This window comes from Cimex lectularius, unplaced genomic scaffold, assembly GCF_000648675.2.
Source record: "Cimex lectularius strain Harlan isolate CLEC.00 unplaced genomic scaffold, Clec_2.1 scaffold242, whole genome shotgun sequence".
NCBI lineage: Eukaryota > Metazoa > Arthropoda > Insecta > Hemiptera > Cimicidae > Cimex > Cimex lectularius.
Window position 1 is genome coordinate 644,279 of NW_019392935.1, and position 11,098 is coordinate 655,376.

The following is an 11,098-nucleotide window of genomic DNA, read 5'->3' on the forward strand; positions in this document are numbered from 1 at the left end:
CATATAGGTAAAAATCGCAAATTTATGGTTTTCCCGCTCGGATGGAAAACTTGAGATATATTGCGCAACATTCCGTAGCGTGGAGGCTGGAATGGATGCTCTGAATCTTCTTTCTAGCTTGCATATTTTATTTCCGACCATAAGTAGTAAATTTTCAAAATCCGTGGTGGTTAGCCGGATGAAATTTCTGTGAACCTGAGTTTTTTTTTTCCATAAGAGTCAGTGCAAATGTAAGACCGTCTTCTCAGTGCAGGTGTGGACGCGTGACAATGTTTCTAGGTCATCTAGGATTTGTTCCACAACAGTCTACAGACGAACGTGCCGATTTGTCGTGAAATCTATAGACAATCGCGTTATTTTGTCAGCGCGTGTGTACTAACCATAAAAATCTAGATCTATGTGGGTGGAATAAGACAGGTTGAGAATATCAATACTCAATATATATTTGGTTCGGCTTCGGTCCAATCCTCGTTATATACAAAAAATTAATGTTGTGTGGCTTGGAATTTAATGACAAATGTTAATAAGTCTAATAATAATTTGTGGTGTTTAGCGATGTTTAGTATACTTGATGATTATTTGGAGATCGTGAGATGTGGTCTGGTGTGACTTAGGTTTTAGAAAAATATTTTTCTTATCGTGCCAACATTTCGATATTTATTGAGATCATTTTCTGGGCTCAATGTGGCCACTCTCAACACGACAGACAATATTGACACATCTAAACGGAAAACAAACACTTTGAGCCCTGAAGATGATCTCAATAAATATAGAAACGTTGGCACGATAAAGAAAATGTTTTTCTAAAACCTACGTTTCTATATTTATTGNTGAGATGCGGTCTGGTGTGAAGTAGGTTTTAGAAAAACATTTTCTTTATCGTGCCAACGTTTCGATCTTTATTGAGATCATCTTCAGGGCCTGGGATTTACAAATATTGTTTACATAAACAATTACATTTTCGATGTGGAAAAGTGAATTTATACAATGCAAAATATATATATATACACAATCAAAGTATTTCTACTCACTCAAAGTGTTTGTCTTCTGTGTAATTGTGCCATTCTTGCGTGTCGTGTCAAGAGTGCTAGTGAGATTTGGTTATTTTGTGTTTATATACGTTGGATTTGTTGGGAAATTAGCTTTCCTTTTCCTATTTATCCCTTTCTATATAATCCTGAAAGGATAATCTGGCCGAACCATTACCAACACATTGTTTCCCTTCTTCGGCTCTTTTCACCTCAAAGAAGCTGACGCCTTATACAAAAATGTCTTTTCTATACCGACTTCCTTCCCCACCCCTTCAAAATCCAACGTATATAAACATAAAACAGCAATATCGTACTGGCACTCTCAACACGACACACAAGGATGGCACAATTACACAGAAGACAAACACTTTGAGTGAGTAGAAATACTTTGTTTGAATATAAAATATATTTTGCATTGTATAAATTCACTTTTCCACATCCTAAATGTATTTGTTAAATGTAAACATTGTTTGTAAAGGCCACTTTGTGCCCAGAAAATGATCTCAATAAATATAGAAACGTTGGCACGATAAAGAAAATGTTTTTCTAAAACCTACGTTTCTATATTTATTGAGATCATCTTCAGGGCTCAAAGTGTTTGTTTTCCGTTTAGATGTGTCATTATTGTCAGTCGTGTTGAGAGTGGCCACTTTGTGCCCAGAAAATGATCTCAATAAATATAGAAACGTTGGCACGATAAAGAAAATGTTTTTCTAAAACCTACGTTTCTATATTTCTTGAGATCATCTTCAGGGCTCAAAGTGTTTGTTTTCCGTTTAGATGTGTCATTATTGTCAGTCGTGTTGAGAGTGGCCACTTTGTGCCCAGAAAATGATCTCAATAAATATAGAAACGTTGGCACGATAAAGAAAATGTTTTTCTAAAACCTACGTTTCTATATTTCTTGAGATCATCTTCAGGGTTCAAAGGGTTTGTTTACTGTGGGCCACTTTGTGCCCAGAAAATGATCTCAATAAATATAGAAACGTTGGCACGATAAAGAAAATGTTTTTCTAAAACCTACGTCACATCAGACTGCATCTCACGACCTCCAAATAATCTAATAATAGTATTCGGAAACAGAGGCTGAACAAGTAAAACTGAAAATGTTATCTCGATTGAATTAAGGAAAATTTACGGAAAAAATGTAGAAAGCTAAAGCAGGGTCGAACTCTTCTGTCTGAGATAATTTTATTAACGTTACAAAAATTCCATACATATCTAAATACGCGTTTACTCTTCTTTATTTCAACCTATATTTCGTTATGTAGCCCAAATTTCGGTATACAAACAGTATGAGGAATTAAGCAAATTCCGAAGTTTTTTATTAAAAAATAATTAAATTACCACTAATACTCGTGCATATCTAATTTATTTGGAAACGAAACCTCGCTTATCATATGTTTATTCTTTTCAGCTACATTTAAATTGTTGGGTTGTTTCACATGAAATGTCCATTTCCAAAGTAAAGGTTTTTTAATGAAAATGCCGTATAAAAACAAAATCATTTTATTCGATGTATTTACCTTCATTTTCTACAGATATTTCCCAACGCGTGACCGACTTTTTTTATGCCGGAGCTTTTAAATGAAACAAAATCTGCAAATGCTTTTTGAACTTGAACATGATTTTTAAAACATTTTCCTGTGACGAAGTTGTTTAAATACCTAAACAGAAGAAAATCTGTTGGAGGCATAAGGTGTAAACTGAAGAGCTTCGTAACCAAGCTGTTTCAATTTGTTTATCGTATATTTGGAAACATGAGGCCTGGTGTTGTCGTGGAAGAGAATAGTACCTTTCCGATTTACCAATGCAGGTTGTTTTTGGAGCAATGTTTTTATGCATTTCGTCCATTTCCTTACAGTACGATGGTAGAGGTCTCACCTCTAGGCAAAAAGGAGCAGTGATTAATTCCAGTCATGGACGACAACCGGTCACCATAATTTTTTTTGTTTTGGCATGTGTCCTGGTCTTTCGTCGATGTTTAACCACTGCTCTGACCGACGCGGATTGTCATATATAATCTATTTTCATTGCAAGTGATTAGCAACGCATGTGTCTTGGCACTTTGCTGTCGCTCAATGAGCTCATCAGAGGCCAATAGATCAAGCTTTTTGACTTTTCCTATGTTTCTTATTCGTCTTGAAAGTGTAGCTGCACTTGCATTTAGATGTGCTGCGACTCCTCTGACGGTTTGATAGTGGGTTTCTTCCAGCTGAAGATTAAGGACATCATTAGAAACGCATGTGTCTTGGCGGTTTAACTGCTGTTGCTCAGTGAGCTGATGAGTGGCTCATAGATCAAGCTTTTTGACCTTTCCTATGTTTCTTATTCGTCTTGAAAGTGTAGCTGCACTTGCTTTTAGATGTGCTACGACTCCTCTGACGGTTTGATAGTGGGTTTCTTCCAGCTGAAGATTAAGGACATCACTGTCAAATAAAGTTGAAGGTCTTCCGCGGGGCTCGTTTTCCAATTCGATATTCTCTTCCGAAAACTTAGCGGCGAATGGTCCGCTCAATTATACTACATTCCCCCAACGCCTTACTGATGTTTCTTGCAGGCTCAGCTGCCGAATGACCGAGTTTAAACTCGTAAAGGAATATTACAGAAAAATCGCCTGCTTCCATGTTCGTATTTAGAGGTATACTAAAAAGTGTGTAATGGATTCGGGAGCTCATCATTATAAACAAAAGTGGAGAATAACTGCTTAATTATAATAGATATGTAAACAATTGGAAGTAAACAACAGAAAACCGCTATATCCTCTCTGTATTTCTGAAACTACAAAATCGGACATTTCATGTAAAACTACCCAATACATCTATGAAACAATTTCATACCCAGGACGTAGATATTCTAAATTAGTTACCCTTGAAATTATACAGCTCCATTGACTTTGCTGCAAACAACTGAATAATATAATATCAGTAACAATTCAAGATTTCTAGATAAAATTTATGCAATATAAAATAAGAGAATCCTTTAGAGAAAAATTTATTTGAAGAGCCTTGAATTCTTGTTCGGGCTGGATTTATAAAGAATTGTATCTTAACTTAAAGTATATTAATTACGTAAATGACGGAATGCCAATTAATTAGAAATTAATTAGTTGGATAATCAAAGCGAGAGGTGAGTTTGTGTAACATTATGTTCCATTTGCAATATGTCCGAGATTGAAAATGTATGCCATTTTACAGTGGTGTGACCCTGCTCAAGCTAAGATTTTTCATAAGAGTACTTTAAAGGAACTTTAAAAATATCTTAATGGGTTAGGAAAGTGTTTAAATTTAATTAATTTTTGTAGGAACGCATGTAATATTGATATTTTTGGGTCCAAATTTCATCTTTTAAAATGGTTTTATTACTCGAATCTTTGTTTCATCATTAATAGTTATTTTACGTTTTAGTGGTCAATTACTAAGTTACTTCTTTCAATTAATTATTCTTTCTATGTAAGGGCTTGGTTGAAATAAAAAAGTTTGTGTCACGAGCAGGATTCGAACCCACGACCTTCGGCTAAATACGCCGCTAGCTGTACGATGTAGGTTGAGATGGAGCGTTTGTGTTCAAGAGGATCGAAGTCAGGATAGCTCAAGTGGTAGAGTAGCGGTGTATTTAGCCGAAGGACTTGGGTTCGAATCCCGTTCTTAACACTGACATTTTATCTCAACCAATTAATAGTTATGTGAAGAGTTTAGTGACCGTTAATCGATAATTATTCAGATATCGTGAGATGCGGTCTGGTGTGATATAGGTTTCAGAAAAACATTTTCTTTATCGTGTCAACGNACTTTTTTCAAATAGAATGCAAGTTGGTCTTTTCAAAAATTATAATAATTAAGAATATGAATGAGTATAAATTGACGTTGTAATGGACATCTCGTATGGTTATCAGTATTTTTTTAAACCCACATTATGAAAAATAAAAATATCAACTGTGCTTTTTTTTTAATTTTCTAAACTATCCAAAAAGAGTTTTTCATTGTTTAAACTCTTAATGATTACACCAGACCGCATTTCACGATATCAGATTAATTATTAATAGTTATATTTACCCTTTTCTTGGATCTAGTAAATAGTCATTTTTTCTATCGCCAGCACCTCGTGTTTTCACCACATTTTTGTTTTTTAACGAAAAGAAGAAAGCCCATCTCCATACGTGGTGACTAAAGCAGTAGTGCGAAAGTACTAAAATACCTCAATGATGACAGCAAAAATTTGACCGAATACCTGAAGCGGATAAATGCATATGGTCAACATTTTACTTTTCAACTACCTTTGTATTTTCATGATATATGTATCTGTATTTTTTATATATCGAGTAAAAAAGAATGATTATAAAATTTATTTATTTATAGAAGAATAAATGGTGAATGATTATGTTTTTGATTGATCTTGCACTAAATGTTAAAAAATTGAATTGTTTACGTTTTAGAAAATTATAACTTTATATCTAAGAAACAAAGTCTCTTATGGTGAGTGCCCAAGCGCATGTCTAAGTATAATCTTTCTAATTCGTATTTTGTATTGTATGATAAATCACACTCAAGTTACATCAATTCAACATAAACTACATAATTTTATTGTTTTTTTAATTTCATTTGACTTTTATTCATCAGGTGGCACTACATTAAGGATAATGAACAATAAAGTGTTCATATTTGGCTATAAACAGAAAGAATAAACAAAAAGCTTTAATTTTCCCGACGACGTTTTCCGGGAGTAAATAAACGATGCTTGTAACACCATAAAAGTTGTTAAACATCCATGAGATTGATTTTATAAAATATTTTATCAATTCAACGAAAATTAATTTTAGAAGAAATTATCGGTTCTCAAGTGTTGATTTGTTTTGTTTCTTCTAGGTAAGGCTGTTGGAATGGGTGCGAGAAAAAGGGTGACAGAGTGTGAGAAAGTGAGGGACAGTGAGTAAGTCGGAGAGAGAGAGAGAGACAGAGAGACAGAGAGAGAGAGAGAGAGAGAGAGAGAGAGAGAGGGGGGGGGGAGAGAGATAGGAAGGAAAAGAGAGCAACAGATTTAGTAACTGAGATAAAGTGTGTGTATGAAACAAGTATTGATTGTGTATCAGAGAAAAAGGGGGAGAAAGAGAAAACCAGAAACTGAGCAAGTGGGAAAGAGAGGGATACGGAGAGGGAGATAGAGTGGGAGAGAGCGCGAGTGTGTGGGAGAGGGTGAGAGAGAAAGGAAGGTTAAAAGAGAAACAGATTGAGTAAGAGAGATAGAAAGTGTGTATGAAGGAAATATTGATTGAGTGAGAGAGATAAAGGGAGATAAAGAGAAAGGCTGAAAGAGAAATCCAGAAACTGAGCAAGGGGAAGAGAGAGAGGGAGAGAGATTTATGTGAAAAATTATTGACTGAGAGAGAGAGAAAGAAAATGTGAGAAAGAATGTGAGAGAACGAGAAACTCAGAAACCGAGTAAGTGTGTGTGTGTGTGTGTATATGATAGGAAGGAAAAGAGAGCAATAGATTGAGTAAGAGGGGTAGAGAGTGTGTATGAAAGAAAAATTGATTGAGTGAGAGTGAGAAAGGGAGAGAAAGAGATAGGGTAAAAGAGAAAACCAGAAACTGAGCAAGTGAAAGAGAGAGAGGGAGAGAGAGTATGTGAAAAAGTATTGATTGATTGAGAGAGAGAGAGAGTGAGAGAGAGAAAATGTGAGAAAGATTGTGAGAGAACGAGAAAATCAGAAACTGAGTATGCAAGTGTGCGTGCGTGCGCGCGGGTGTGTGTGTGTGTGTGAGAGAGAGAGATATGTAGAGAGAGAGAGAGAGAGAGAGAGAGAAAGAGAGAGAGAGAGAGATTGATTGCAGAGAGAATTTCCCAAACTGAGTGATTGGGAGAGAGAGAGAATGGGGAATAGAGTGTGAGAAATTGAGTGAGTGAGAGAGAGTGAAAAAAAGAAAAAAGTATTAATACAATGCCGTTTGTTTGATTTGAACAAATGAGTAAAATAGCAGATACTGATAACAATATTGGCGCGAAATTGGGAAACAAATATATGTTCTTATTAAACAGTCATCAGCAGGGGATATTTTTAGATGAAACGATACGTCGGAGAGGCAAAACACGAGAAAAGGGATACATCGGGAAAAAAAATTGGCGAAATTGAGATGTCCGACATGTCGTTTTCCCGTATAGAACTGCGTTTCATCGGTCAATAATTGTTTATTGTTTGCTCTCCCCCGGGGATTGAGTTACGGCGGAACCTTTGGCAACTCTTTGCCATTCCCTCCTTGATATATTCGCCATGCAGGACCAGGTATTACTTGATATTATGACCCAGTCGATTACCCTTATAAATTACCCTTAACTGATCTAAACTTAGCGGCGTTATTAATTTTCTGTTATTAAAGTCCTCTCGTGGCGAATTCTTGGTCCTTTTGTTTGGCGAACTCTCACTCACTCAGGCTCTCTCTTTTTTCTTCCCCGTTGCCCATTTCCGGCCTGTTTCGAAGATAAACCTAGTTTTATCTTTCTTTTCGACTTGACTTGAAACCCCCCCATCGCCAGAGGAAATGAATATGCATTCAAATAACTCAAAAATACGATGAAAGTCCATGAGATTTTCCTCATTTCCCTGACAAATTTGATTTGATTTATTTCAATACGCAGTGAACCTGATATTGAATTTTTCTGTCAAGCAAGTTCCCATTTTTCCATTAAAACTCTGACATTCATAAATAACTCCTGACATAATTAAAGTTGAATAGTAACAAATAAAATTTATCAAGTTAAACAGAAAGCAATAAAGATTTCTAACAAAGGATTCTTATAACTTTCCGATCGACTTTTTAGAACACGACCGTTCTCATTACATCTTCCGTGTTATTAATAGCTCCTTCCGTCTTTCATGAAATTTCATTATCTTATGAAACCTTTTCGACTTGAAATGGAAAATTTAAATGATTTTCATTAATGAGTCAGTAATAAGTCCAAAAGACTGATACTGAGTCAAAACTTTTGTTTGTTTGTTTTTGCTGAGCATGTATTTTAAAGTTGCTATAGATCAGTCGATTCAATACGAAGAAGAAATAAAAAAAAAAGAACGTTGGCAACGTCAATGGGTCGGATCAAACGAGGTCTTGCGTGAGCACGACTGGGCCAACGGAGAGTCTGAAACGAAAATATGGGATCGTGTTCACCCTTTTAAGGATAGGCCATACCCGACTGACACCTGCGAACCCCGCGCATCGTAGAATAACAAAGCTCACTCACACTTGGTCGAGGAGTACCACGACTTGGCACTTTACAGGGAGGCAAGTAGGCACGGCGTCAGTCCTTGTGCTCGAGAGTGGATTGTTTAATCCCCTGTTCCGATTGTTATGGAAAATGGGGGTGTTGCTACATCTGTAAATATTGTAAATATAATATTGTAAAATTGTTGTCTAGCGTGTCTGTATGTACTTATTTATTGGTTTGTACGTATAGTTGTTTGTTTATGTTAATGTGAAAGTGAGAAGTGCAGTTTTTCTTTTTCGATGACATCGGCCTGAAGCCCTTCTAGAGGACCCCCCCCCACAAATTACCGCAGAGGAAGCCCCGTGGCCCCACTCGGAGGCAACCGACGTCAGTCCTTACTTATAAGAAATAATAAATATGGTACATGTAAACAATTAAATATCTAAATTCGATAATTTCAGACCTGATGATCTGTATTTAATAACGTCGCCACCCATTCGCAAACGACCAAATCTTTTGGTAGTTGAAGTGTTGTTCTATTGTAATAGCCCATCTATTTTATCAAAAAGAATTTTCCTTTCCTTCAAAAATTTAAGACAACTCATCCTTGTAGCCTATCTCCGAACAATATGCGAAACTCTCGGATTTCACATGCCTTATTTTGTACAGGTATTGGTCATAGAGGGCGTGGTTTGTTCGTTATCTACAAATTGTTGCATAGAAAGCGTTCAGAATGGAACTTTCGTGGAACCAGGTTATCCCGTCCTCTGACTGAGTGTTTGATAATTTTAGAAGCGAGCTGAGGATTATCTGTAATATTAAATTTTTTTATTATGTACAGTAGCACTATATATAAGCGCGTTCAGAGTGTTGCGGCTTCAGCCAACTTAATAATTATTTAGAAATCGTGAGATGCGTGCTGGTGTGATGTAGGTTTCAGAAAAACATTTTCTTTATCATGCCAACGTTTCGATCTTTATTGAGATCATCTTCAGGGCTCAATAAAGATCGAAACGTTGGCACGATAAAGAAAATGTTTTTCTGAAACCTACATCACACCAGAACGCATCTCACGATTTCTAAATAAATATCGATTAACGGTCACTAATCACCACACACAACTTAATAATACATTCGAAATTACGGATAAGAACAAGGCATCATACATTGTGCAATGATCTGGCCATTTATTCCTTAAACTAGCCGCAAAATTCTGAAATATTTATTATTTACAGTCTATGTTCTGAAATTCCGTGAACGGGTAAATTTGTTTAAGGAATGTCATAACCGGGGAAGAGGTTTTCTCCAATAAATATATATATATATATATATATATATATATATATAGTGCCACAAGCGGGACTTATCTTCAATTCACCAGACCAAAGAATAGCTGTTTGAAAGCCCTTCAAAGTTATAATTTGATACGTTCTATCATTCTTACTGATTATCAAAAACGTTTTGATTATTTAACAAACCCAAAGACCGACAATAAATCGTTATTAAATACTTTACAAATATTTTTTATAATTTTTTTCTCCCTAAAAATAAAAACATATTGACCAAAGTGAGCTTTTTACCTTGAAATAGTTGCCTTAGAAAACATTTATCGTAGAATCTTACCTGAAACAAAAAAAAATTAAATTACGAAACACAGTGATAATTATTATTCCTTGTGTAAGGTATTGGCTGAAATGAAAAAGTTAGTCTCACGAGTGGGATTCGAACCCACGACCTTCGGCTAAATACGCCGCTGCTCTACCACTTGACCTATCCTGACTCCACTCGGACACCAACTCCCCATCTCAACCTACAATCGAATTTTCCCACCGTTTTACTTTTTTCAATTCAAAAATTGAATGATTGCCTGCTTTGACCATTCTTTCCAGAGTTTTCATCACAGAAGCGGTCATAGAAATTCTTCAGAATTAATTCACTACTTTCGTGGTCCGCTTGACCAATTAATACATGACAATTAGATGAAAAAAAGTTAATGGTTCGAGAGGGATTCGAGTGGCAGAGCAGCGGCGTATCTAGACGAAGGTCGTGAGTTCGAATCCCTCTCGTGCCATTAACTTTTTTTTCATCTCAGCTAAAAAGCTTAATTAATTATTCAGAATGTTGATGGTTTATTGAGAGGTTTTTTTTTTCAATAAAGTTATAGCCATGCATTCGTTCCATTTGAGGGGAAGCAGCTAGATTTCCACAGTCGTTAGGTAGCTTCCAAAGTATCAACTTAGTAGGTAAATTACTATTACATAGGATGTGGTATTTTGTCCATTCCGGAATTCTTGTGTTTTATGGCTGTGAACTCGTCAAAAGTAAAGGGTTCTATAAAAGTTTGATTATTGTGTTTTCATTCGTGGGTCGTCGTGGAGGTTTATATATATTGTTTGAAATAAAGTCTGACTCTAATGAATGCAGGAATTCGTTAGTCCATGTATCTTGGGAAAAGTAGTATAATTTTTCGATGGCAGATTTTTTTAGCAAAATAATTTAGGCTGAAAATTTTCAAGATGTTTTTTGAAATTAGATTATTGGAAACGATTTGCCATTATTATTATTCGTTTTGTGAGGGGGGCAGGATATTTTGTACTCCTGATAGTGCTCATACGTGGGATTTTGCAAGTATAGTCTATATTTTTATTTGCTTTCAGTGATTTTATAGGCCGAATTTTGGTTGCACTAAACATAGCTAACATACATTTATTTGTATTCTTTATAATTGGGATTGAATTTAATTTTGTTTTGAAATTTGTTCTAGTTTGACTAATTTAAATTCCATTTTCTGTTGAGATTTCGGTTAGGAATAACCTCCGATCCAGACTTGTGCAATTTAATTATTAAGAGTAGATGGCTTGAGCCTA